This window comes from Rousettus aegyptiacus, unplaced genomic scaffold, assembly GCF_014176215.1.
Source record: "Rousettus aegyptiacus isolate mRouAeg1 unplaced genomic scaffold, mRouAeg1.p scaffold_m13_p_3, whole genome shotgun sequence".
Lineage (NCBI taxonomy): Eukaryota > Metazoa > Chordata > Mammalia > Chiroptera > Pteropodidae > Rousettus > Rousettus aegyptiacus.
Genome location: NW_023416306.1, coordinates 158,478,683 through 158,486,100, shown reverse-complemented (window position 1 = coordinate 158,486,100; position 7,418 = coordinate 158,478,683).

The window sequence follows — 7,418 nt, the reverse complement described above, 5'->3', positions numbered from 1 at the left end:
GCCTGACTCTCATGAGAGCTTTGTTGGCTGGAATGACAGCCACAAAACACAATCCCACAACTCATGTTTTCTCTCCTAACTGAATTTATTTCAGCTGTAATCAATACCTTCCAGGAAACGGCATGTTAGATTGTCTTCAAAATAACCATTCATCATCTTTCCAATATTGATGATTTGTCATGATAATCCTCAGACGTAAGATTGTAGGCTTCACATTTGAAAATAGAAAAAAAAAAAAGGAGAGGGGAGAGTATTAGTTCACTAGGGCCATCCTAACAAAATACCACCGACTGGGTGCTTTAAAACCAGGGATTTGTTTTCTCACAGTTCTTATGGCTGGAAGTCCAAGATCAAGGTGATGACAGGTTTGGCTTCTCCTGAGGGCCACTCCTTGGGTCTGCAAGTGGCCATCTGCTCACTGTGTCCTGCTGGTCTGCCCTAAATATTTAAGACTTATGAGCTCCCACAATTACATAGGATAATTCCTTAAAATCTCTCCTATACATGAGTGTATATAAACACACACACACATACACACCCTATTAGAGTTCTCCAGAGAAACAAAACAAACTAACATAAGCTCACACAAAACCTGAAATGATAAACTATTTAGAAGTCTATTAACATAAAATACCTAAATTGTGAGTCATATAATGAAATACTGAATCTCAATGAAAATGAAATGCATCTAGTGAAGCATGAATTTCACAAACAAGACAATGACTCAAAGAAGCCAAATACACTACCACACATATGATACGGTTTCATTTAAATAAATTTCGAAAACAAGTAAAACCAAATTTTACCGTCTAGGGATACAGTTTTAGGTGGTTCAATAAGTATAAAAGGAAAGTAGTCACAATTAATGACAGCTAATGGCTATCTTCGGAAGGGAGAGAAAAAGGAGAGATTGGAAAGGGGCAAAAGAGAGCTCTCCTGGGGTATTAAAGCATACTGTTTGATTTGGGTGACTTATCTTGGGTTTATTTGGGAATAATTGACTGATCTATCCATTTTCTTTGAGTTTCTGATGTGTGTTATGTTTCACAAGGAAGTACATCAGCAAACAGGAATGAGAAACAAAGATTCCAAGGCAGGGAAACAAGATCACACATACAGACACTGGTAACAGCATAGTTGTAGGTTCTTGTTTGTGAGATCCTAATACTGTTAGATATTAATGTGCAAGCCTAATTTACTATGAACAAACTCTCCTGTTTTGACTTCTGATTCATTCCACAAAACTGTGAAAAGCGAGAAGCCTGAAATTAGAATGGCCTGCTTTTCTTGAACTGGTGGCTGAGGACCGCAGAGGCAGATGCCCTTAAGAAATCAGTTCTTGCTGTGATAGCAGTATCAGCCTGTATGCAAGACTGAGCATTTGGAATGACTGATCTCTGCTGCTTACAGGCCATGTGGAAGCTGAGCAGAGCTGAATCAATGATCCAAGAACACAATGTCTGCAACTGATCATATCTGAATACCTTTTTCAGCCTTCTGCAGCCAATTGATAACAGAACACTGCTGCAACCATATGGTTTTGCTAATGCTTTTGCCCTTAGCTGATGTGGTGTTGTTCTATAAGACACTGATAATGCTCAAGACTTTTTATGAGAAACTTTCCCTGATCCAAGGTGAGAGATTAGAAATGCGCACCCTGCGAATTCTGAAACAAGCTAAGGATACGACAAAGACTATATTCTGTCAAATTCCATGTACTTTGGTGGCCAAATATTTATTTCAATCAGTTCACCCTTATTTTCTTTCAATTAGAAACACTCTATTTATAACACTCTCAACTGCCAATTCAATAGATAAATTTCACTGGGGCCAAATAGCACCTTCTTGCTCCTGTAATTTAACCCATGCCCGTTATAAGCTGCTGTGCTGCTTTGTAATCACAGTCTTTCTGCTGCTCTTTAGAAATCAGGCTATTGAATTCCTATGAACAAAATCACAGTATGTTTTTAAATAAACAAATAAAATGAAATAAAAAGAAAGAGCTCCAGTAAGGAACGGAGTGGCAAAAGAATGATCTAAACACTAAGAAGCACATCTATTGACACTTTGCTTTTGTTTGCCTTGTGGAGTCATAGCAACCCAAACTTTTAGCTAATGTGCAAAACCCAGACCACCTGTATGGGTATACCTGCTGTCTCTAAGTGCTTTTATTGGATAAAATGTGATTGCTGCTGTAAGTCAGGTTCTTTATACCTGCTGTTTGGTGCCTTAAAAATATCACATTCACATGACTTTCGTTAGAAATTGAATCTTTCTTTTGCTTAATGATACTAGAAATCCAAACTTATTTTCTCCCTTTATAATAAAAGTCCAAATGATGCAAGACCTCTTTCACTAAGAATTATAATCTCTCATGGATATTTGCACTAATTATGATAAAATGAATCATATTGACATGATTCCAAAACAATTTTCAATCCATATCACATTTTACTTAGAAGTCAAGATTGTAACACAGTGAATATTTTAAAAATACATTTTTAAAAGTGGTCCGTTCAGGGGTAGCATGATAATTTTTAATTATCCCCAATCATCATAATATTGACCTTTAGGAGTTCCCAAGTCATGAAGCCATTTATGCCATTTTTTCTGGTTTGATACTAAGAGCTATCTCTTAATAAGTTTTCTCCTTTATGTAATATCGGAAGCACTTAATAAGGCTCTTTCCATTATGCTAATCAACAAAAGCAACATTCCTTGGAGTTATCATGATTGCCAATTTTCTTCAGATGAGGAAACTGAGACTCAGCACAGTTAATGACTCAAAAACATAAAACTTAAAAGACGGCACTAAGATTTGAGTGTTGTCTATCTCTTCCATGTCATATAGCCCATCATCAGTGAGTTCACAACAGTACTAATATGTGGACCAGATTAACTTTTTTGTTTAGAATTTAATGTAGAAGTCTCACCTAAATAGCCGCTCAATGGGATATTTAGGTATAATTTTGACAGCCGAAATTCAAATAAATCATTTGCTCTGAGAGAAACCCATTGTTTCTCAGCATAAAATTCTTATTATACAAAAAGATATACCTTACCCCAAAGTGCCTTTTGATTGGAGCAATTATCCTAATAACACAAAAGAAGTGCAAATGGACGACAATTATTGAAAGACTGGGGGGGTAGTTTGTGAGTTTGAGGTTTATTTTTTAAGGCAAAATATAGAATTTTCCAATTCACATGGATTCTGAAAACTGAGAAAAGTTCTCAAATACTAACTAGACTGAGAAAAGCTGTTACCTTCATTTTAAACCAACTGCGCGTGCGCGCGCGCACACACACGCACATACCTCCCCTCCCCCCCAAGCTTTTAAGCCATGAGAAATAGAGGAAAAAAGACTTTCAGATGCACGTGAAATCCTCATCCAGGCCCACATTCTCTCTAATAAACTTGAAGCCCCGGCTCTTCTTTTCAGATTACTAGAAATTCTGTCATGTAGCAGCACTGCAAGAGTATAAGAACTAGGTGAGAACTCTACCTGCGTGAGAAAATATCCCAAGAATATCAACACCGAGCCCAAATTCACATTCTCAGCAGTATAACCATAATAATTTCAGGGATAAGTGATCACAATCACATCACTTAGAGCTTTTCCCTTGACATGAAAAGATGCTACTGAAAAGCTGTTATTATGCTAGATATATCAATGAATTAAAAAATACACAGGAAAAAAAATCAAAATCATTTGAAGATTATGCCTGGATCAGTAAAATGATGGATAAAAGCTAAAAATAGTATCAGTCGAAGAGCAATTTAAAATTTTTCAATTTTCCCCGCCTTTCTCAGGCTTTTTCCAGTCATTCCTAGGAGACTTCCTGTCACGTTTCAGTTACCAGAGCTTTTATCACACTTACCCTCTCTATCTTAGGCTATTATATCTTGCTCTAAGTTTTTTTTCACTTCAAACATGGTTTACATTTTTTAACACAATAGACTCTCTGAATTCCATTTATTTACTATCTCCCATTATTTCAACTATATCAATAGCTGATTGGCTAATGCTGTTCTATTGACTAACTTTTGGAAAGACAGATATGGGTCATGGGAACTGTGGTTAGGGGCTAAGAATGCAAAATAAAACCCAGTGTTTTCCTTCTAGGAATTCACAGTCCCCTGAAAGGAGCTAGAATTAAAATCTGGGGGCAAAATTGAGACACACACTCACCTCACAAAGGCCCTAGGAAATATTGAAAGCATTGTTCTAACTACTTTGCAAAACTGAGACAATTTCCCCACAACGCAATGGGTGATCACTATCCCCAAACAGGAGATACAATCTTTGGAGGAAAAAATTACAGGTATTTACACACACACATATCATCATACATGCACACACATACCTCAATAGAGGTCATGTAAAAATAATTCTATCCAGAGAAACAAGATTTCATAAAATTGTTGCGAAATCATCCAAATAACCCCAATTTTTCTACATGTCACTAATAAGTATTTTGTAATAAACAATTATTTCATTTATGTGTATATTCTTGTTGTTAGAAAGGAAAACTACTGTTTGAACTTCTGAAATCTATTTGCAAATATTTTTGAAAACAAACAAAATTGAGAACCAAAGTACACATACTCTACTTCTCCTTTCAAGTGCATTGTATAGAATTCGAGCTTCATCTTTAACCCCAAGCATGTAGACAGTAATGAAAATGTCACACAGGTTGCTATAGTGTATTATTAAAAATCTAAAATATAAATCAAAGGAGGTAGGAATATTGCTATAGAATTTACTGGCTATAAGCTGTGTCTCATATTACTCATCAAAATTGAAAAAGTCATACTTATTCTCATAGGAAATTAAGGAGACTTGAAATGACTTAATGCAAGTTATTTTAACTTACAAGGCAGTTGTGTAAAAATGAACAGATTAAATTCCCACTTTCAGAGGAAGCCAGAACAGAAATGTAGGTAGCTAAAGGGCAATAATGGAATAATGAGATGACTTGAGTGCCTGAAAAATAATTCTTTTTTAAGACTTTTTTTCAATAGGTCTTTCTTTTCAGATTCATAGATGTTAGGGTCAGCACCGTGAGAAGGCAGGCCTGGTGGGTCACCCTTCTTGAGGTCAAGAGAATAACGGAAATCAGTTGGTGAGAATAGCTAGAATTCGCCAGCTTATCACTGACACAGCTCATGATTACTTTAAGAGAAGCTCCTGGACTTAGTCTACCACTAAGGACCAGATAAAGTAGTGTCCCGGGCCAGGGGATCTCAAACAATCATATCAAATTAACTAAAAATCTACCATTATCACCCATTCAAAATCCTGAACTATAATTCATAGGTAATATAATCTATTTGCAAAGATACTTTTAAGTCAATTTGGTGACCTAAAAGTTATATAAGGAATAACTTCTAATGAAAATATCTTTTCTCTATATTAATGGTTCTGGTACAATTTCCCTAGAAGAAATAATGAAGTAGTCAGACCTATACTACAACAACAACAACAACAACAACAACAACAACAACAACTACTACTACTACTGCTATTACTACTACTACTACTAATAATAATAATTTGAATAGAAAAGGTAAAAAGGTTGAGCAAAAAAGATGTATCTTTTTATAAGATAAGGCAGAATAGTCACCAATAACACATTCCAAAATGGTAGGGAAATCTTAGCAAAGTTTTAGTCATTTGGGTGGTATTTTTTCACAAATGCATTAGAGTTCCATGCATGGAAAATTCAATGTATAGTAAAGCAATGCAAAAAATAATAATAATAATAATAATAATGCTTTGAATATGGACTAGGATGGAATAATCTCATAATTATAAATAAATAATAAATTATAAATAGCAAAATATTCACTCTCAGGATGTCAAGTATCTCTGTTCCCCAACAGCTAAAGCCAGTAGTGGCCTGCAAACTTGGTAACCAAGCCCTCACAGACATCCAAATTCCTCTTAGGAAGTAGTACCTTCCCTGCTGAGAATCACCACTCAAACCTTGGAGGAAAGGATTAAGCAGCAGCAGTTCTGACAGAAGGAAATACAAAAGAAAACATGAAAAAGTTAGTTAAGCACCTGCACTAGCTGGTTAGTTTCCTCTGAACTTCCTATAAAATACTTTTCTTCATTTTTCTGATAATCCTGAAAAACAGATGAGATTACATCCGTTTAAAATATGTGCAAACTAAGTCCCAGAGAGGGCAAATGACATTTATCTAATACATGACTTGTAAGTAGCTGTGGTGTTTTTGGAGCACAGTCTCTTAGACTAAGTTCTGTCCATTCTACTTCATCATGGTCTTAACTATTGTCAAGAAATGCGATTTTAACAAGAGAAGCTCATTTAATGAGACTAAGAGTGGCAAGTGAAAGGAATATAGATTTCCATGTGAGAAAATAAAATTCCATGAGTATATCAAGATTATGGTACAACAGAAGAAAATAAACTTATGAATAAATAAGATTAAGTTCCACAAATTCTAAATTCTGAAATGAATTAAACATACATAAGCATAAAAATTATCAAAATTGGAAACAGGCCTAATGAAAAAACAAATAAGTTATACAGGAAGAATTTTTAAAATCACATTCACACGAAGAGTTGGTTTTTTGTTTCTCTTTCCTACCCTAATTCAAAGTGGCCTAGTAAAATCTCCAGTCTACTCAAATTTCCTCCATGCAAACATGCATACATTCTTGGTGCATGAGTTTATGTGCAAGAGAAGGTAGGCATGGTTAGGTACTTTTATACACTTTACATAAATACACTGCAATAATGGTTAAGAGCAATTTTTAATACAATTTAAGGCTCATTAAATCTGAAATTTGAATAGTTGCACAAAAGATTGAGAATTACCTCTGCATATTATATCAGCCCTGAAAAAAGAAAAACTATATCAAATTTTTGAAATAGTATAGCAAAAAAAAAATCAGATGAAAGAATTTTATTTCTGTTCCTAAAGCAAGCTACTTTTATCAATACCATTGTTAGAGGAATGTAAATCATTTTTCTAATTATAGCCTTGTAATATACAATTTAATTAATTAGTGGAAATATATAAAGTTTCCTCCACAATATAGGCCTGACCATTCGTACATTTAGATTTGTAAAATCTTAATTTTTCTAAAGAAAACCAAAGGTCAAGTCAACCTCCTCTAATAGGCAGAATAAAAACAAGTGACTCATAACAGCGATTTCAGCTACTCAGTTTCCCTCATCTTTCCCCTCTTCGTACCCTTAGAAACTGCTTTAGCCTAAGCCCTCATCTTTTACCTTCTTAATCACTGCAGAAACTTCTCGACTAGTCTTCCAATTCCAGTTTTACTCCTATTTTAAAGTGTCTTTCTTACTATTACCAGAATTAAATATGATCACTCTCCTGCTCACCGACATCCAGTTCTCAGCATCATCAAGACAAAGTTCAAATT